This window comes from Catharus ustulatus, chromosome 2 (genome assembly GCF_009819885.2).
Source record: "Catharus ustulatus isolate bCatUst1 chromosome 2, bCatUst1.pri.v2, whole genome shotgun sequence".
Taxonomy (NCBI): Eukaryota; Metazoa; Chordata; class Aves; order Passeriformes; family Turdidae; genus Catharus; species Catharus ustulatus.
Window position 1 is genome coordinate 73,577,660 of NC_046222.1, and position 20,843 is coordinate 73,598,502.

A 20,843-nucleotide genomic window follows, 5' to 3' on the forward strand; every position below is an offset into this window, starting at 1 on the left:
ATTGAGGTAATTTCCAAGCTAGGCATCTGCATGATAGATGCTAAACCTGAAGCAGCTTTTATAAGATTTATTTGCATGAATAAAATCAGTTGTCTCTGAAGGTGATTAATTGCATCTGGACTTTAGGGTATAAGATTGCTCAGAGGATTTGTCTTCTGGGTAATCTATTATTCTCTCTCCTTTTGGAGAGAGTATAGTGACTAATTCAGATTTAATTTTCAATCTTTGAGCTAAAACTAGATGAGGGGAAGCTTAATGTCTGAGTTTTAGCTCAAAGAAGGTTTAGGATAGGATAAACAAGTTAAAAATAAAAGGTGTTTCCTACATCTGTTTATTGAGTTTATTTCAATTCCTTAATTTTGTCTGTGTCTTGTCACATAAATTTTAGATACACTCAAGGACAAATGATGTTATATTGTCTCTTTTATCATTCATTCCTCATCTTAACATCTGTTTCCTAACCAATTATTTCTCCAGGTGTAACATTAGTCACCACTTAAGCCACAGTAAATTTGGATCACCTTTTCTAGACAATGGCCAGGTGCATATTGCAGGGATTTCCCATTTCTAAAATCGCTGTTAGAATAACGTATACTTTGATTCAAATGGGTTAATATTAATGATCAGGATGAAACATTTCCTTTATCTCTATTTTTGGCTTAAGGAACTAGCCATAAGCTCAGACCAAAACAAACTTTTCTTTGGCATTGATTCAGATGTTTTTAACCTAATCCTTCTCTTTGGGAAATCGATAATAGCACTCCCATTGGTCTTCTGGAGGGACAGACCGGGTCATTCATAATAAATATATTTTGTGAATTCAATTATCTTAAAAACAGTGATACCAAAATAAATAAATTCACATCAGTCTTTTTTTTTCTGGACAAAATCCAGGTGTAATAAATATGTCAAGAGCAAAGGACACAGGATACTCTACATTATTGAAGAGACTTTCACATTCTAATTTTTTTGTACTTAAAAATTAAAAACAATGTTTTCTGATAAATGGAATTTTTAAAATATGAATCATCAAGATGATTAAATTTATTGAGATTATCTGAAAATCTAAAAATTATTTCTGTACAAAAATTAAGTTGACTGAATTTGATGGCCTAGGCCCCATTGACTATGCACAAATAGCAATCTAATACCTGAGAGCTTCACATTCTCATACGAGTTGTTTGATAAATGTGAGTGTCAAAATTTGAACTGGTTTAGTTCCAACTAATGTATGAACCTAACTGAGTCATTTTTGTTTGGAGTTTATTTTTCCCTGAACCCATATATTTGATGGGAAAAGATTGATATATGCAGACTATGATTTGGATCTATTGGCAAGAAAGGAAACTTAGAGGAACCATGCATTTGGTATAGATGTTTCTTTCATCATATGTTATAAGAAAACTAAGTGTGAAAATGTGACCTCATGCATTGTTTTACCTCTGCCAATCTTTTCGTTGGAATAGTCCCTGACCTGGTTTGACTAGAAATAGTTACCTACGTAGGTCACACCAGTCAAGTTCAATGGGTAGAATTTGTCTGAAACAAACAATTTCCCCTTTCCCCTTTCCCCTTTCCCCTTTCCCCTTTCCCCTCTCCCTTCCTGTAAATGCTGAGAGAAAATTATCCACTGGCATTTGCTGGAGTAGGGAAAAAACTTTTACTTAAGGTTTTGCTGTGATTAGTTCATTTCAACAGAGTAGTGGCAGAAAGGAGGGAAAGATATCAGGAAGGAAATGATGAATAGGTGCTTTTGCAAAGCTTTACACATCACCAGAAGCTAAAAACTTTTTTTTTAAAAAAAGGTTGTGATTATAACAGTACATTGTGGTTATTTTTTAATGGAAAAAAAAAAAAAAAAAGAGTGGGACTTGTTTCACTTTTCCATTGCAATTTCTTCCATCACATAGTTCGTTGTTTATCTTGATTTGTTACAAGTCTCTCTAACTCTGTGCTTTTAACAAAAAATAAAATAAAATTAAAATTGACTCCACATCAGTGCTAGTGAATGTCCCCAGATATGATAACCTTAGGCATATGTGGTAGGTTTTCATCTCAAGCAACTGATTCCCAAAGTACAATGACAGGAATTCAAGTTGGTAAGTAACAGGGCCTTTATTTCCCCAGAGATACAAGTGTGGAAGTCAAGGGAAATACAATGACGTTGTTAATGTTTTATTTATAACTGTTGGTAGTCCCACCCTTGGCTACATTGTCTGAGCTGCTCTGTTATTTTCATAAAAAGCACAACAGGCAATTTCTATTTTATACAGATGATTTATTTCTACATGGGTGAGGAGGAAAACTCCATTTTTATTGGCTGTTTGTGATCTATTAAAAGAATCTCATAATAATTTATGCCTTAAAACACTGATTCGCTGAACTAGATTAATTGGATAAATTTGGAAGGTGTAAAATTCTGGGCATTCCTTTTCATCTCACAAAAGATAATCTGACTTTAACCATTACTTCTGTGCTGATAAATACTCTAATGTTGCAATGGTGTTAAGGACTTCAAGAAGCCATCACATGATTTTTCTTGCTTTAGCATAACTGATTGCCAGTTGTTCAGTGTAATTCATGGTATTTTATAGAATAAGTTCTTTCGTAAAAAAGAAGTAAGATTATAGGAATCACAGTTAGACTCACTGTTCATAATGCCTTTTCCAAAATCAAACCAATTAAATCTGTTTAACATTATTTTAAAATGGTTACAGGGCATCATTTGCTGAAGAATTAGATATGCCATCTGCCACTGTATTGTAAGAAATTACATTAGCGTATTTTTGGCACCATCAAAGTTAGGAAGTATTTGAAAGAAACTCATGCCATGAGGTTGTCATGAAACACAACTTATTAAGTTCAAACAACCTTTAAATATTTGGACACCTGTGAGTTTATCCAAGCTTTCCAAAATTTGCCCTTGATTTTCTGTATGAAAACACTTCATTAAGTACTTAGCCAACTACTAAGTCCGAAACGAATGTGACCAGACAGAAACATCACAAATCTTTGTAATGTGGTTTTAAATGTCCAGCTAAAGTAATCTAAAGCCAATTAATTGCAAATTGTGTGAATGAACTGCTAATCAAGTAAACTGTTATTTGGAAAAGTAACAGAACAGGGTTTTGTTTTTAAGGTGTTTTGTAGGTCAAGCAAGATATTTCACTTACAAGACTGCTTAAAATAAAGGGAATCTTTGGATTCCATCTCAAAGGACTCCTGTAACTCCAGTGAGATGAACTCATACCAATATTATGAAATATGGCTGTCTCCTGAACAGGTGTATGAATAAAGGCCTGGAAGACTTCTTTGAATGGTATCTGAGGATGAGTACTTAAAAAATAACCAGGAAATTGAAAAAGGTGTCTAAGTTACTTTAGATCATGCAGACAGAGACTTCAGACATTCCTACAGATATCCAGGATTGAATACAGGAAGATCCTGTCTGAAAAGCAGTCGAAGAACAACCTAACTAAGGAAGTCCTTGAGAACTGTGTAGCAAAAAGGAAGACTATATGCTATAGAGTGAAGAACTATTTGGACTTTTCCTCATAAGGCGATAAAGAACCCTGAAGGAAATAGAATTTGGCTTTACCAGACAATGAAGTTGTAAAGGAGAAAGGGAATTCTGAAAGAGCCGGTGCGTCTGACAGTAGGTAATTCTCACTACAGAGTCCTGATTTGGCCATATTTCAGATATATTTGTGGGGATCTGCTCTTAGTGGCTTTGGTAAGGTTTCCAGGCTGTTTAATAGGGACCAAATCGCAAAGACATAAATGCAATGTAAATGTGGCAGGAATGATATGAGTTGTGTTCTGCATTATCATGTAGAAGTCCAAGCAGTGTGTACTGCTGTTTCTTCATGCACTCTCAGCTATCAGGAAAAGCAAATGTATAAGTTAATTTTAGCAGGTTCATGTAACAAAATGTATGGTAAACAGGCTAAGCTGAAGAGCTATGATAATATGTAGTCTTAGATATCTTTTCATACTAAATATTTGAATTTAGGTGAATTTCCTATTCTGTCCCAACATTGTTCTGGGTTTTTTTCCCTCCCATTCTTATCCAGTTTCATATCATCCTTCCTTTGAAAGTCTTACCTTCTTTCCTTTGAGAGAATTTTTTTTTTTTTTTTGCATTGAAGATTACACTACCACAGAATGACAGAAAAGCTGATGTTTGGAAGGAACCTCTGGAGATCATGTGGTCCACTCCCTTGCTAAACTGGACCACGTACAGCTGGATGTCCAGGACCATGTCCAGGTGACTTAAATATCTCCAGGGTTAGAGATTCCACAATCTCTGTGAACAACCTGAGCCAGGGCTCAGTCACCCTTACAGTAAAAAAGTGTGTCCTGATACTCAGATGGAACAGGTAAAGATGCAGGGAATGATCTGGATTGCATGCTTGCAATGTTTGGAGGTAGGTAAGGAGAAGCCCAAGTGACACGATGCAATCTCATTATACATGGTTGTGCAGTTTTCCTGTGCGCTGAAGATAAGGCTGAGAATGGGATTTCTACCCTTCACGGAAACTAGAAAATGAAAGGCTTTTTTAGGTGGTTAAGCAGTAGAAAATTACTGTCTCAACTAGAATTAAATTTATTCTCAATTTATGCAGATGTGTTGACAGAGTGGAATAGATGGGAATTATAGTGATCCCAGTAAAATACCTTCATGGTGTCACTGCAGAGGTAAGACATTAATAGGTACTTTTGCCACATGTTGCTGGGCCTGTACAGCAATAATCCATTTGCTGTCAGGGGAAAACTCATACAGTTACAAGTGGTAAGTTTGGAAGAACTGATAGAGCTTTTTCAACCCCATGAGATCACACTGCTTTTTACCGAATACCTTCATGGAAAGCATTTCTTCCACTATCAATAGTGCCAGTGTTCCCTTAACTTTTTCCTGATAAAATTATGCTAAAATGGAACAATAACTGTCTAGGGGACTTGATTATCCATCATATTACTGATCATCTTTTAAGTAACATTTGGTTAGTTCATTATGAACACACTATGTGTGAATACACTGTGTCAGTAGTTTCTTTCTGTTTCCACTTCTTAATTTCTAAATATATTTGATTCAATTGTGATTTCTTTTTGTACTATGCCTTTTTAACTTGCCTGTGGCTGACATGCAGAAAATAACATATATCCATATCCACAAATAAAATCCAAAATTATTTGATATGGATAATTTCTGAAGCAAAAAGGGCATGTTAGAATGTGTCCTATGTAAAATGCTGGTGATGCCATGTGCTCCATACTTTACCCTCCAAAAGTGATTTGGGTTCTTTGTGAGACACGCAGGGTCTTTAGAAAATTTGTCTTTACCCAGGTGTAACCTTAAGAGTATTTTCCTGGCTCTCCAATAACAGTGGAGAGAAAGTACTTCCTTTGTCTTCCATAACAAATCCTGAATGCTTGTTTGTTCCAGAAGTCCAATATACATTCACTTTAGAGGTTCCATATAAGTTTTTTTTTTCTATCAAAGTATCATACAGGCAGACTTGATCTGCCAATATGCTGATCCCTTTTCCTGACCCAGTAGGGTGGTTAAACAAATACTCCAGTGCATCTGGTCTGATTTTCCCTTGGCTAAGGACAGTCCTAAGGCAGAGCTAGGTCTTCACGTTACTGATGAGCCCACACAAGGCATATCAACAAGTGGTGCTGTCTTAGCCAAAGAACAATGAGACAAGCAAAAAAAAAATGAACAGCCAGTTATCTGATCCAAGATGTCCCTCATCAGTGTGAAATACTGAGTACCCTAGTGTTTTTAATTACATATCACTAACTGTTTTGAATAAACAAACCCCAAAAGATAGTGATAATCAAAAACCAGACCACACGGGTGCTTGGAACAATTTTTGTGACAAGTTGTAATTTGTTCCAGGAGAGAAAAAATAATAAATCTTTCTTAATTTGTGTTGTTTTTATTTGTCCCTCTTGACATCATTCCTTTTAAGATGCTTAAGAATAATCTTTTCTTGTTTTTTCTGCCCATACGGTCTCACTTTCAAGGGACCCCTAAGAGAAGATAAAGCTTCTGTAAGGGACTGATTATCTGGAGAGAGTCAAGACCATGTCATGGGGAGAGAGCAAAACAATGATGTTTTTTCCAACTTTCCTTCAAGACTTTAAAGAAGAATTGATAGGAACTTGCCAGGGCAATCCTGAGGCAAACTGCATGAAGTTTTTGTGCTTTAGCCTGTCATGCAGACTGCTTTTGTTACTGCACTGAAGGAGCAGAGTTTACTGGCTACTGTCTGCTCATAAACCAGTGCAAAACAGAAAAATCTGGGGCTTGGTGAAACAGTCTGCTGTATTTCTCAAAAAGATATGGCCAACTCGTATATCATAACCTAACTTTAAAAACCCTCATGTCCTGCTAGTGGGTAAAAGCAGTTAGGGATTCTCAAGAAAGTGATTTTTCTTAGAAAAGTGCAGGTGAAATCAAAATTCTTTTGAGAAATGTGCTGCGGTAAATAAAGACTTCAGAAGAAATCATTTCTCAAAGCAAGACAGAACCATTTTTGGCATAGGTTTTGGCATGCAGCATGAGCAATTTTGTTTTGTCCAAGATATTTAAACAAGGCCAGCTCATCAGCATTTATCTTATTTCTTTGAAATTACTAATTTGAAATTCAGAACTCCTAACTTTGAGGTCAGATAGAAGCTGTCTTCCTAGGGCTGTGTGATCAGTTCTATCCTTATTTTGTTGGTATCTGCCATAAAGAGAAATGAAACAAGGAAAAAGAGGAAAAGAGCTGGTGTACATACATTGAGAACTGGATCACAACTCAGGAACTATGTAGACAATGGAGAGTTTAAGTTGAAATAATTGCATACAAATAAAACTGCACTCAGGTACCACACAACTTGAAACACTCAAATGCCATTGAAAATTCACTCTGTGACTTTCATGCTTCCAGCAAACCCAGGTTTGCTCTGTTTTGAGCAGAGCTGAGTGTCTGAGCCTGAGTTGCAATCTGGATAGTGAATATTCCTTTGCCTGTGTTCTGTGATAGGCCCAATACACCTAATGTATTCTGGGCATGTGTAACACACACTGACAGGTTTGGCTGACACCTTTTTTTTTTTAAATGACAGCCCAGGGCTTTATAATTATGCTTTTTACACAACTCAATGGGCTTTGGCACCATCTGCCAGGACTTTTGCAGTGTTTAATTTCATGCGGTCACTGAGTAAACTGGAAACAGGGATGGGAAATTTTGCCTCTTCTTCTCATGCTATTTCTGACAATTTAACTAGATCATCATGCACTTCAGCATGCTTTTCCTTTCTGGCCTGAATATTTGTCTGGACAGAGCAGAAGCATTTTTTTTAAAAGATCACTTTTTTGTAGGAGTCCAAGTAGCAAAAAGAAAAATTTAATCTTGGAAGAGCAGCACTCTGAATGCGCACAGGCACGACAGTACAGCAGGTACCTTGATTTATTCTGTACTTTGTTGCCCAACTTAGACCCCGTTTTAATAATGACCAAAATACAAAACTAGCATGTCCAAAGTGTATTTTCCCTGCCCAAAGCTGGGAAATTTTTGTAAGGAAATTGTAACTCCCTGTCCAAAGCAGAGGACAACCCATTGCCAACCACTGAGCTCTTTTAACTGGTGCTTTTCAAAGGAAATGTAATATTTCTGGTTTAAATATAGGTCTTTTAAGTTTGTTATTATGGCTCAGAAGATTTCAGATATATTAGAAATTTTTTAGCCTGTCAGCTTAAGGTAATTATTCTTTTTAAATGCTAACTGCTGGGTTAGCAATTTGAAAACAGTCACGGAAAATAAATACTTTGTACCTGTCAGAACTGACTGTGATTGTTTTGTTTTGGGATTTTTTCTGTTTTGTATTTTTCATTTCAGATTTTCACACAGTTTGCCAAGTCTTGCTTTAAGATGCACTACACTAATATTATTATTACTATTACAGTCTACTATTATTTTTATTAATATTGTTATTCCAAACAAGCCTAAACCCATCAGAGAAAACAAAGCTGGACCTAAGTGGTTTTTCTTTTGTGTGTTTTGTAACTTTACATCCTTGTGAGTTTTAAAGTGCTCTCAACAAAAGTATTAAAAAAAGGTTGTTGGAATGTTTTTTTCCATATTAAGGAAGATGTGTGAAGAGCAGGAAGGAATGAGAAAGTGAAAAAAGGGAAAGAGACAGTGAAGGGTGAAAGCCCCAAGGGAGTGGAGGAATATAATATGGAGTATAGTTTTACATATGATTATAATAGAGACATGTTCATTTGTGATGTGAAAGTCTGAAGAGGAACATCTGAAAGCTCTGGAGTGTTTGTAATGCCAGGCTTAAGCGAGAACTCTCATGTATTACAAACACATACTGAATTAAATCACCTTTAAAAGCAATGTTCCCACCCAAATTCTATTCTCAGCCACATGTACAGAAGATATGATTGTTCAGAACTTAAGAATCATCCAGTGAAAGGCCACCAGAACCCAGAATGCTCAGGAGAACAAGCACATTCGCATTTTGGGAAAAGCCTGAGGAATGTGGGCTTGTTTAGCCTGGATTAGGGGGTAGTTCTGGGGGGATCTAACAGCAGTCCCCATGAACAGGGCACTCATCAGGAGACAGAGATGGGGTCTTTAAGGAGATGCATTGGCAGGTGTACAAGAAACTACAGTGGTACATTGGAACAGAAGAGCTGCAAAGTAAAAATAAACCAACACCCAGATTTCTTGAGGGCTGTCAAGCATTCTAGCAGGTTTCTCACAGAGGCTGCACTATCTCTGTCAGGTTTTCAAACCCCACAGTACCCAGCCCTGAGAAATCTGATCTGACCTCAGAGCTACCCCTGCACAGAGCAGCACCTTGGACTAGAGAACTGTCAGCTTTCCAACTGATGAGTACTGTGATCATGTTACACTATGGCTTCTTCCCAAATGCCAATGCCACTGTTATGGGGGAAATATGTTTTTTTACATTTAATCAGAAAGTTGTCTGAGAATGTGACTAACGGTTAAACTAAATGGAAACTGAGATACTGTGTCATGTACGATTTCTAGGACTTCCTTCTTCCTTTTCTCAGTAGGTGTTTTATTTTCTAACTTGCAGACACATCCAGTGGCTGGATTCTACACATCACAGATTACAACTTCTCCTACAATGAAGCCTCAGAAGATCTTGACAGACAAAGGCAATTGTGCCACTTGACCTGAGCACCAGTCCCAGCTGTTTTATGATCTAGTATAGATCTAGCCTCTGGGCATCATCATTCACTGCATGGCAGCGTGCTCAGGGCAAGGGCATGTATAGGTGGGCTCTTCACCCATGTGGCAGGGATATTGAGCATGGGATATTCTGAAAGTGAAGCATGTTCCCATGTTGCTTTTAAGATGCCTATATTAAAGACGGCTATTGCACTGAGGGCTGGAAAAACTACAGGCTTACAGGGAAAAAGATGACCATATCCTTGGACTTTTGTGAAATCAAACCATTGCATTTTACCAGTCTCTAGTTAGTTCTCTCTCACACTGCGCTGAGAAAGCATATGCTGCTAATTTAACCCTGTGAAATACCTATGCAATACATTTTATGTGGAAGAACAGAATATGCACGAAAGAGATCTGTAATTCTCAACATTTTTTATGAGCAGGGCCCCTTTATGGCCTCATTTGTCTCTATGTAACCTATGATTGCCTAACTAGCTTTAATTGCTGGCTCTATTTGAAGTCCTGCTGGGCTGGAGACTTAAGTAACAAATGCAGTAGCTGTCTCCCAGTAAATAAATAGTCTCTCATGCTGTAGATTACTTGAGTTGCTGCTGACTATATGTTGGCATATTTTATTTGATTTCTTGAGATTTTTTTTAATCTATGTAGATAATTGGATCCACTTATTTATTTAAAGCAAGTAAAGCTGCAATGCATGATTTAGGAAAAACAGAATTAGATTCTTACTTTTTTCTACCGCATTAAGCAAAACAATATAAATACCATAGTTTTAAGAGTCATATGTTTATAAGTCATTCCCTGGTAATAGAAGCACTCATATCATCATAACATCTCATGAATCATTTGTGTACTCCCAAGGTTTTCTTTGGAATAGAATGGCACACAAAAGAAGCAATTTTTAATTTTTTTTTAATAATAACAGCAGCATCCTTGTCAAATGTAATGGATGGGCAATTACTATTTAATTTAGTCTGACTATGGAACCAGACATAGTTAGTCAGGAATGTGAGGTTAAAGAGACTTTTATGTGTTTTCATGTCTTGCTAAAGAAAGAAAGTCTCTCTAGGTTCATCAGTCGCTGTCTTTACATCTTCTATGTGGATTTTTTGTATCGTTTAAACCCTGCTTCAGATCTGAATTTAACTTTGGGTTAATAGCGCAGCTTTATCTTCCTGGCTGTTGCTTACGTACCTCTGGTCTTCCTCTTAAAAGAACAGTGGTAAAATATAGATGTAGCATTCTTCAAAAGAGAAAGTAAGAAGGCAAAAAAGCCTATTCCTTCTGGCAAAGGTTTTAGAAAATTTTCTTCCACTACAATTTCTGAATTCTCTGAAATATATTTACAAAACAAAAAAAAGAGAGAAATTGAATTATTGAATCCTTGGGCACATTTTCCAGGAACATTATACTTGTACCTACTACTGTAGTAAAGCCCATTTAACTACTCGGTTGAGGAGGGCTTATATTACTTTGCTCAAACTGTGCCAAGCAACCCGGAGAACTCCACAGAGAATCAGTAGAATCATTTCATCTGCATGCTAGAAAGTCAGTGAATGTGCTGTAACTCTTCCCTGGGTGTCTTGGAATGTTATTACTTGGCACAGCTTAAAAATACCACTCGAAAAAGAAAAAAAAGAAGTGTGATTTAGGGCCAGATTCACTGACACATTCCAGTTGCTTTGTGCTTGTCTGGTGATAGAAAACAGCAGTAAACTAACAAGCTAAAGTGGATTTATGATTGCTTTGCATATCTGACATGGCATGGGGCTATTACAGCATACCAGATGGAGTGCTCTCGTCCTTAGTGATGGGCTGGAGATAAAGGGAAAGGGTGTTTGTTCTTGCCTATAACAGAATTCCTGGTGATATGAAAATAAAATCATAAATCCAGTCCTATATTCATGGTATTTTAGAATTGTTTAAATTGTCTTTGCCTGCTAATTGTTGGTGGATATTCAGACAGCAGAAATGTCCCTTTAAGACTAAAATGGCAATGAACCCACTGATACAAGAAATGTTTGAAAGCTTTTTTAAGCAAAGACTGTGCGTGCATCACATAGTAAACTGCACGTGATGTGGACTTCATATCCTTCCTATGCACATAACTCTAACTGAACCAGCCTAAATGAGAAAGTCTCCATTGCTATCAAGAAAGAATGTCACCAATGTCATGCAGAGCAAATACATTCGAGTATGTCTGTCTGACATGTGACATAAAAGGTCTCATTGAGCCCCAGCAGCATGAATTGAGCAGTGGAGGGCCTTTGTCATCTCAGCTGAGGAATGCCTTAGACATCCAATTGGCCTTGGCATGCCTGACACTGTGATGTGTGCGCAAATACTTCACCAAGCACCAATTATTTAGAAAATGAAGCACTTGTATGTTTTGCCAGGCAATGACTTTGGTGTGCATGCTCTAACAAATGCTGTTGAATCCCCTCATTAAGGTTTTTCTTGCCATCATTTGGAGTGCTCTCCTTGAGACAGTGTCAGAATTAATTGAGAACCTTAGATTTATATATTAAGAATCTTATACTCTGTAATATGGCTTTTGTGTGATGCTTGCACAGTACCCTATGAAACAATCAAGTTGTAGGACTCTGTCGAGATATGGAGAGCTATTCTTCTGGCAGCTGGATGAAGTGTATTTTCAACTGGGAAGGAATTAAATTGAAATATTTCTCAGAGTAGAGGGGTCTGTAAGGAAAGACTAAGTCATTGTGTGAGGGGACAAACTGAACTTGCCACATAAGGAGCCATATGTACCCAGGAAAGGTGTGAGCGTGAATGATACCTGTGTAAGAATGGTGCTGTGTAAGAGCTGCACTCACAGCACGAAGGAGAAGAGGGTGTGACTACAGGCTCAGGTGTATTTGCTTGGGTCACTCAGTTCCTTCTGTGTCTATATACTGGCAGACACAAAGATATATTTCTGACATTGGTGCAAATCACATAATTCCTGGCTGGATGGCATGCCCAGCTCTTCTCTCCTAACATGTTGCTCAAACAAGAGCTATGCACATGAGCCAGTATCTCCAGATGAAGTGCAGAAAAGTTGTATTTTTCTGGTGGCTGTCTCCACTAGTAATGAAAATCAAATCAACTTTATACTCTGAGATTCCAGTTTAAGCACAGCTATCCTTAGAAAGGCCTCAGTTGTCAGATTGCGTTTTTTTCTGGAATTTTACACGAAAGTCTAATTCAACATTTAAAAAGCTAATTCTCAGATTATTCACTGAAAACAGTGCAAACTTAAAGGTTAGTTGACAAGCATTATTTAATCAACAGTTCTTGGAGGAAAATATAAATACCTCTTATCTCTGACAAAAATATAAATAAAAATATCTCAACATTGCGAAATAGCTGAATGGTATGATGTACATAAACATCCACGGCATTTTTTGGCCTGTTTTTCAAGACCTTCTCTGTCTTGTCTGTATACTCAGGATGATATATCAGCAGTCTGAATGAGAATAGATTGCTGTTGCAGATCATAAAATTTCATTATGGTAGAACTTTGATCCGAGATAAACTTGAATGTCTCTGATGGGAAAATTAGTGACCACCAAAGCAGCCTGGCCACCCAAGCCAGGGTTGATGTGGTAACAGATACTTTGTTGAAAGCCATATGTAATGAAGCAAAGTCTTAATTCTCCTTGTGTCAGATAAGCTTGATGGGAAAAATATTTTCAGACTCAGATATTTAACAGATATTCTACACATTTTCCAGATACACTATCTATTGTGGTCTCTTTCTTCATCTTCCTCCCTTTTTACTCTTGTAAACAAACACATGTATCTTTACACAGTTTTCATGTCTATCATGAAATCTTGCATCTGTCTTGCCTCTGATTTGTCACCATATCGACTCTGTCGATGTGTCCATAATATCTAGTGGACCACTGACTGTAAAGTAGCTACTAAGGATGATATTGGTGGCTGATAGCATAATTCTGCCTGTAAGTGCAACATGTGCTGGTTTTATGAGAAACGTGTTCCAATGCTGCATATTAGCAAGAGCTCCAAACAAAGCAGGTTTGCAGCTCAAACCTATGGCTATTTCAAACCTGGTCCTGAATCTGGGAAATCATGTACTGCTTTGTTCCCATTAAACGCATTGCATTTCATTTGTAGTAGAAAAGCACAAGATAAATTGTGGTCTGGATCTTTGGAGGAAGAAGGTCTGAGTGGGTCATGAAAACAGTTAATCTCTGCATGTCAAAACCTGGCTGGAGTAGATTTCAGATTCAAAACATAAGGTGCAATTCTGATCCAAATATCTGGAAGACCCATTGCTTTGAATTAAGACGTTCATTAGGGAAAGTTGCAAAGCCATGTATAAAAAAGTTTTTCAAGTGAGATTCAAAATGTGATAGATGATGGGCCAGTCATAGCTATCTCATCTGAAGTGGATAATCCTGACTGTTTAACTGGGGCCATTCATGTGTGTGAGGATAACTGGAAAGAATAAAGGCTTCTAGGATCATGCTCAAGTCTAGTTTCAAGTCAGTAGAGATATTGACCGTGCTGCGTATTTTGATTTACAATCCACCCACCTTTTTGCTGGAACAAAAATGACTTTAACACGGTGTTTTGGGTATTGGAAATTTAAAAACTGTGAACTAGGATCTGTGAGACTGATTAGAAATCAAAGGCATAAACCTCAAAAATTTTAATTTTAAAAAAATTCTGTATTTCATATTTTGAATTTAGAACTTAAGCAAAAAAACCACAGTTTTGCTGGAGAAGGGCTAAACATTTGCTTGAGAATACCACCACAAGGCGTGCAACTAGCTCTTTATGAGCACGACCAGGTTCTTTAAATACAGTCACTGAGAGATGGTGTTGCAAGTTACGGCCTCAGTAAAGTGTGGGGAGGAGGATAGGGGAGACACAAAGCTTGGAAAGGGATAGGTAATCTACAGGAGTAGGCTTCCCTCTTCCTTCTTAGTTTCAGGCACAGGCTTGAGACTTGCTCAGCCCATACATTCCAGGCCCTAGAGATAAAGAAGTTTACCCAAGCTCTCATTGAGTAAACCACATCATTCTGGGAGCTTTTTTGTTCCCCTGAATCTCCCAATACTCAGCCTGAGGCAAATTAACTCAGACCACATAGTGTAGTGCTGCGCTTAATCATGCAATTGAGACCATGGAGGAAGAGAACACAGGAAACCTTTATTTTTCCACAGAACTGATACAGTACAGGCAGAGTCTGCACAATAATGCTTCCTTTACTGCCTTTCTCTTGTTATTTACCTCTTGGTGACCTGGCAGAAACAGAGGTCACTTAGCTGTATGGTTGCTCTGAGCTCTGAAACAACTGTTGGATACTGCCTGCTTTTCATTGTTTTCCCATAGTTTATCATAGCTCTGCAATGTGAATCTCTTCAGTGTTCTGAGAGAGGGAGAGATTGTCTAGTGGAACTGCCACTGCCCTCCCTCATCATCACACAGATTGGCTCTTTTTACATCTGTAACTACATAAGGGAAGGCAGAAATGATAAAAAAATCTTCCAAACTGACACTATGCAAAATAGTTACAGAGTTTCTGCCTACCTTAGAATGACTTTAATGCTGAATCATCAACCCTGATTGGAAAATTGTCGTGATACTTGTGAGATGCATTGGTTCAGAATATTTTTATTTCATATTATCCTCTGAAAAGTGTACCTCAGGAAATTTAAAGAAGTTTTTTCTTTGTAAAAGCTTCTATAGGAAGTTACAACCTTTTGTGAGTTTTATGAGGGCATGGATGATTAAGTCAGGCTGACTAAGAAATCATATTTATGTTTCAGTTTTCTTCCTTTCCAGAGTGTGTTTAGGCTGAATGTTATCTGTGGATGACATTTACTGTACATTATCAACCATCTCTATTTGTTCTGGCTGTTTCTCAAAGGGCACCTGATGAGTCAGACTGATTTTTTTCTAGCGGGCCCTTCACCTGCTAGAGAGAAGAATCTTTAATCCAAGCAAAGAAAAATCTCTATGTTTTTTTTCTGTTTCCCATACCATTTTGTGTTTTATTTTACATTTGTAACTTCTCCATTTGGATTTCTGTTTCAGAACAGACATCCATGTTTTGCAGTCTCTATTTCCATGGAATAGCTCCTGCAGCCTTAACAGTGACACAAGTGAAGTTTACATTCCCAAGAACATAATTTCCCAAGAACCCCTGGATCTTGGCCACAAGGTTGAATAAGTGCTTCTGTTTAGTGTGAACAAAGCAAGCATTTCCGTGTAAGACCTAGGTGCAGTTTAGGAGATATTTGTCTCCAGGTATTGTTCCCTGTGCGGGGATGCCATGCTTGACTCCCCACACGTCGCAGGTCCTCACATATTCCCCAGGAGTCCCTCCAGCTCAGAGGTCCTTGACAGACATTTGTGCACTCCAGGACATGTAAAATGCACACTCAGTTCCTTGTTACCTAATGGTCATTGTGGCAGGCTGCAATTCAGGGATTGCATTGGGAGGAAAGAATGGCAAAAGATACCAATTCTGAGGATCTTCGGATGGTGAATTCAGTAAAATACATTGAATTATTATTTTTTTAATCTTTTACAGTACCTCTGGTTTCACACTGCTTGCTGCTGGATGTGTGCTCGTGTCCCATGCCAGCAGAATTATTAGACCCTAAGTAGCCTCATTCATTATGTTCTCATTACCTCAGTTCTTTTCCAGGTTGCCATGAAAACATCTAGTTCTCTGTATGGTTGACATGTAAACATCTGGTCCTCTGCTTGGCTGAACACAGGATTTGGCTGGAGCCGTTAAAGAGCTCCACTGATTCAAATGTACATAGGACGCAAAAATCACCTTGGAATAGTTTTCATCATGATCGTTTTATTCAGACTGTCATATAAGTTCTTACTTAGTCTTGACAATATCACATGGAAGGTGATTCTTTTGGAAGTGTATGTTTCTTAGATCTGTGTCCTGCTCATTTTAAATACATTGAGCTTGATTCAGTTCTCACATATATAAATATATCATTAATGTAAAGGCACTGATTTCCCTAGTCTTTTTTTGGAAGCATTCTGGGACAAGCGAGTGCAAAATCTGACCTTCTGGTGATTGATTTCATGGTATTCAATCTCAAGCTTGCAAAAGTGAAAAAGAAAGTAATAAAAAAATAATGAAGAGTTATAATGCTTGATGTGTTTCAGGTGAAAAATTATTCCAGATTAAAATCATGTTGCTTAAAGGCCTAAATGTTAATTAAGCCATTTATTTTTATTTGTTAGAAGGAGAGAGTTAAGACAGTTTGGTCTTTCAAGGTTTTGGCTGTGTTACGTGAGTGTACAACAGTATAAAACATTGTGTAAACTAGTTATTTGCAACAGACCAAATATTTATTTGTCTGTCATGTAAGCATTTGTCTATTTTTTGGGGCACATTACATAGAGGGATAAAGACTATTCATGATAGGAAAGAAATGTAAATAATTTTTACATTTGCATTTTGTAACTTGTAACTCAATGCAACAAGGACTCAAGAGTGTTTCTGTGTCTTTTGCATGTCTTTTAAAGCTGTTTTTCTCAGTACCATTTTCCATGATTATAAAGCAAAGTGGGCTGACTTCCCTTCCTGTCCAGCTGTCTATCAACAGTTCAGATGCACTGGAAACTCTGATATTAAGTTAATGAGTAAAGTTAATGAATTGGTTTAATTTCAACTCCACATTCAATTGCTCAAACATGTGTGCCAACATTATAAAAATCCACATGCAATGCAACCTCCCACTAAAGTCAGTGAAGTCCATAAAGGCCATATGGAGGTTTTCAGCACATCTACCATAAGAGGTGGTTGCTTGCTGATAGGTGATTAATATAATTTTAGACTTCTTTATAGGTGATTAATATAATTTAAAACTGCTGTCTCAGAGAAGCATAAGTCTCTCAGATGTCCTCACATACTTTGCCTGACTTGTGAAAGATTCTAGCATACCCTAAAGAGTCTCAAATGTTGTACTTATATTTAGCCAAATGAATCTCCCTCAGGTGCCTACTCTAGGATGAATCCAGCATCTCTCCAGACCACATCTGACACAATGCAATTCCTTAAATATCTATATTTGGTGCCATCTCAGACTGCCTAGAGTCAGTCTCCTATGTGTCTCCAGCTGCTTTTGTGGAAAATCACAGATCTCCCATTGGTCTCAAACCACACCCATCAGATGTGTACAGATATTTTAGCATCCTTGGAATGTTAAATAGGACTTGATGCTTGTTCATGGAATCATACTATGTCTGTGTGTTGGTCAAGGCCTTGACACAGTTGTCCAGAATATTCTACTTGTCCTTTTCCTGTTACATAGAAAGGTCTAGGTGCTGCGTAGGTCCTATCTCAAATCTCTCAGCCCTGTTGTAGCTGGGGTCTCAGCTACCCTTGGATGTTATAGAAGATAACCACCCTTTTATATTCAGGCAATTAAGTTGAACACCTTGTTTATAGCTTGAGATTAGTCATAGTTCACAAGTGCACTGTGATATTCACCTTATTTTGCATGCTTGAATATGCAACACTATCCTACCCAAAGACATGTTCATATCAATTGTATGATCCTAAGGGCTGCACAAACAGCTGTAAATCTCCCAACATCAGTTGTACCTTCTATGTATATCTTTACTGAGAGCTAACCAAGGTGTTCTTGATAAAGAATAATTAATATTGTGTTGTACATCATGTTTGTAATTGTACTGCTAAGCACATCTTAGCTTCTTTCTATTATTAGCTGGTGGAGCAGAAGAGGAAATTAATTATTAGAATCCTTAGTGTCTTGTCACCCTGCTTTTCAATGACTCATCTCAGCACACATTATTTCCTGCATTTTGCCTCATGGTTCTTCTTCTGTTCTGTGCATTCTGTTTTGACTTGGAAATTTGCAAGCAACACTATCCCCAATATAATAAGTAGTGTAATAGGACTCACTGGTTACTCTGAAATGGTTTATAAAAAAAAAAAAAAACGGTAATGAATCCAAATATTTACATAATGGGATTTGCATGACTTGTTGAACTTGTTGAACTTCTGGCTGCACCTGAAGAACAAGTATTTTAATGTGATATGATTACAAATGTTAAGCCAAACTACCTTTTCTGGTACAAGAGATTAGGTCCTAAGGAAACCTGTGGGAGTTATGTGCATGTACCCAAGTGTAAAATCTAACTCCAGAATTTGATAATTAGTTTCACATTTTAATGACACATTTGGAAACTTTATTCCATCATGGCAGTGGCTCTTAATTTTACTTTTCTCTTGCATCCTCTTTATGGAGTTTCTTCTATTTATAATGCTATAGAAAGGATTCTGAAAACAGGTCAGTGATTCCTAAGAAAATTGAGTGTATGGATTTGAGTTTAGAAAGAAGAGTTTGGAGAACACAGATTACATCAATTAGGGAGTATCTGTAGCAAAAAAGAAAATTGTTCTATGAATAGAAATTATTTCACTGGGCACCAGGCATAAAATAAGACTTTATCTCATTGCTGCTTGGTTGAAACGTCACTTTCTTTCCTTACTCTTGTGGGGCATTATTTCTGTTTCATACTCTGACTGGCCTCAACATTAAGTGCCTGAATTATTAAATGTGTAACTATCCTACTGAGAAACCAGAAAGGAAATATTCTTTGGTACCCTGGCAAATTATTGCCTAAAAGCTTTGGATTATCTATGATATAAAATGATTTATTTTGTTTTCTAAAGAGCATGCTTCTGTTGAAGCACCCAGGAATGTATTTTTGTGTGCTCCAGTATAGCTATATTAAATCTGCTAAGCAGTTAGGATGTACACACTCTGTAATTTGGGTTAATATGTATACACTCATGTTCCCCCATGTGTTCACACATATGGACATGTACAAAGACTAAATATAGACATAAATACATAATACATGTATTATGTATGTTATGTATTGAGCTTATAAACATATTATATAGGGGATTTGACCTACCTTGCCTCCTTTGAACTGAAATGAAACATCTATTCCAAAGTGAGAATCTAGGTTTCTTTATAGTCAGCGGAAAAGTGATTTGCAGAAGATATGTCCAAGATTACTTGCAAAAATTGTCCTTTTGATGTTTTTTACTGATGATAGAGGGAGCTTTCTTCATGTATAAGACCTGTTGTGTACCTAGATACAGTAAGCTGAAAAGGATCCTGTTAAATATACTTAATAAATATATATAAAAAGAGACCATTCTCTTAATTTAAATTAAAAAAATAGAAAACATCCAACTTCTATGCAATAATATTTTTTTTACTAAGATCATTCTGATCTTATACAAATTACTGCAGTTGTTTGGTGCTCAGCTTGACTGTGCTTCTTATTTTTTAAAAAAATGAAGGATCAGCAGATATACTGGTGGGAACAAGAGAAGCTGCCAGAATTTCTCTCCATTGGAGTATGGATTTTGTTTTTTCATTCTCTAGTTCAGTCACAGACCAGATGTGCACCAACTGTAGAGCTAAGAATAAAAATTATCTTCATTGCACTGTGTTTTTTAAGAGATTGACATTTCATTATAAATGTCTCTTAGAAATCAGAGTTGGCACAGGTGTCTCTAGACTCTTCTATGCTTGTTGGAATAATACAATCAAATTACTGTAAAGGAGAAGCCAGGTAATTCCCTCACCTCCCCAGACTAAAAGCAGAGACAAAACAATCCCTCCTTTGTTTTGAAATCTCCTAATTGAAGTGTATTAAAGAGTTCTATTAGCATCCAGCACAGAGACTACTGAAGAAGTAAACTATTAAAATATTGTTTTTACTTGACATCAAAAACATTAATTTAAGAGCTCTAACATGCTATTTTTCCCTTCTTAGTCGCCAGCTTTCAATGTACTGCAGGGAATTTATTAATCTCTGATTAGTAATTGTTTCAAATGAGGAATAATATGTGTTGGGGATACACTGAATATCTAGTGGGATCCTCACTCTTTGCCATTGTGGGTACTTTACAACATTTGTCCAAACAGACTGACTGAATGATTGTTCTTCATATAGCAGCAACAGAAAGAAATAAAAATAATTATTTTTTTCTGGTTTGGTTTCATACTTGCATTAGTAGAGCAACAAATCACAGTCCATTTATTTGTTCCCATTTTTGCTAGAACCATAATTTAGTTGTTTTAAATTATCTGTATCCTAGTCCACACTTTAAAGTAGAAGGATAATTTCTTATACTGTATGAATGCATAAAGTTAAAAAGCTGCTAACTTATTTGAACTTGCAGAGTTTCTCATTTTGATTTGTGATGTGTCAGGTCCAGTGTTAAAGTTTTTGTTAGTCAGTATGCTTACATTTTTTGGACTCCAAGAGGAACATTATAGGCACATGACTTCTCAGAGCAGAGGTTAGGGAGATATCTTGGAATTTTTCCAATATCCTTTGCTAGGTTTCTAAATGTGAAAGAAAAAATATCAATATTTTAAGACTGTAAATATATAAAGAGACAAAACTGATAATGTTAGGAAGGTAATATAAGACATAGATAGTCTGTGGACCTTTTCCACCATCCTCTTATTTCATCATCTTGTTAGGCTCGTTTTCAGGGAAACTATTGATGGTTATCATTAAGGAAACAATCATTAGTGCTGCATACACCTTATCCAT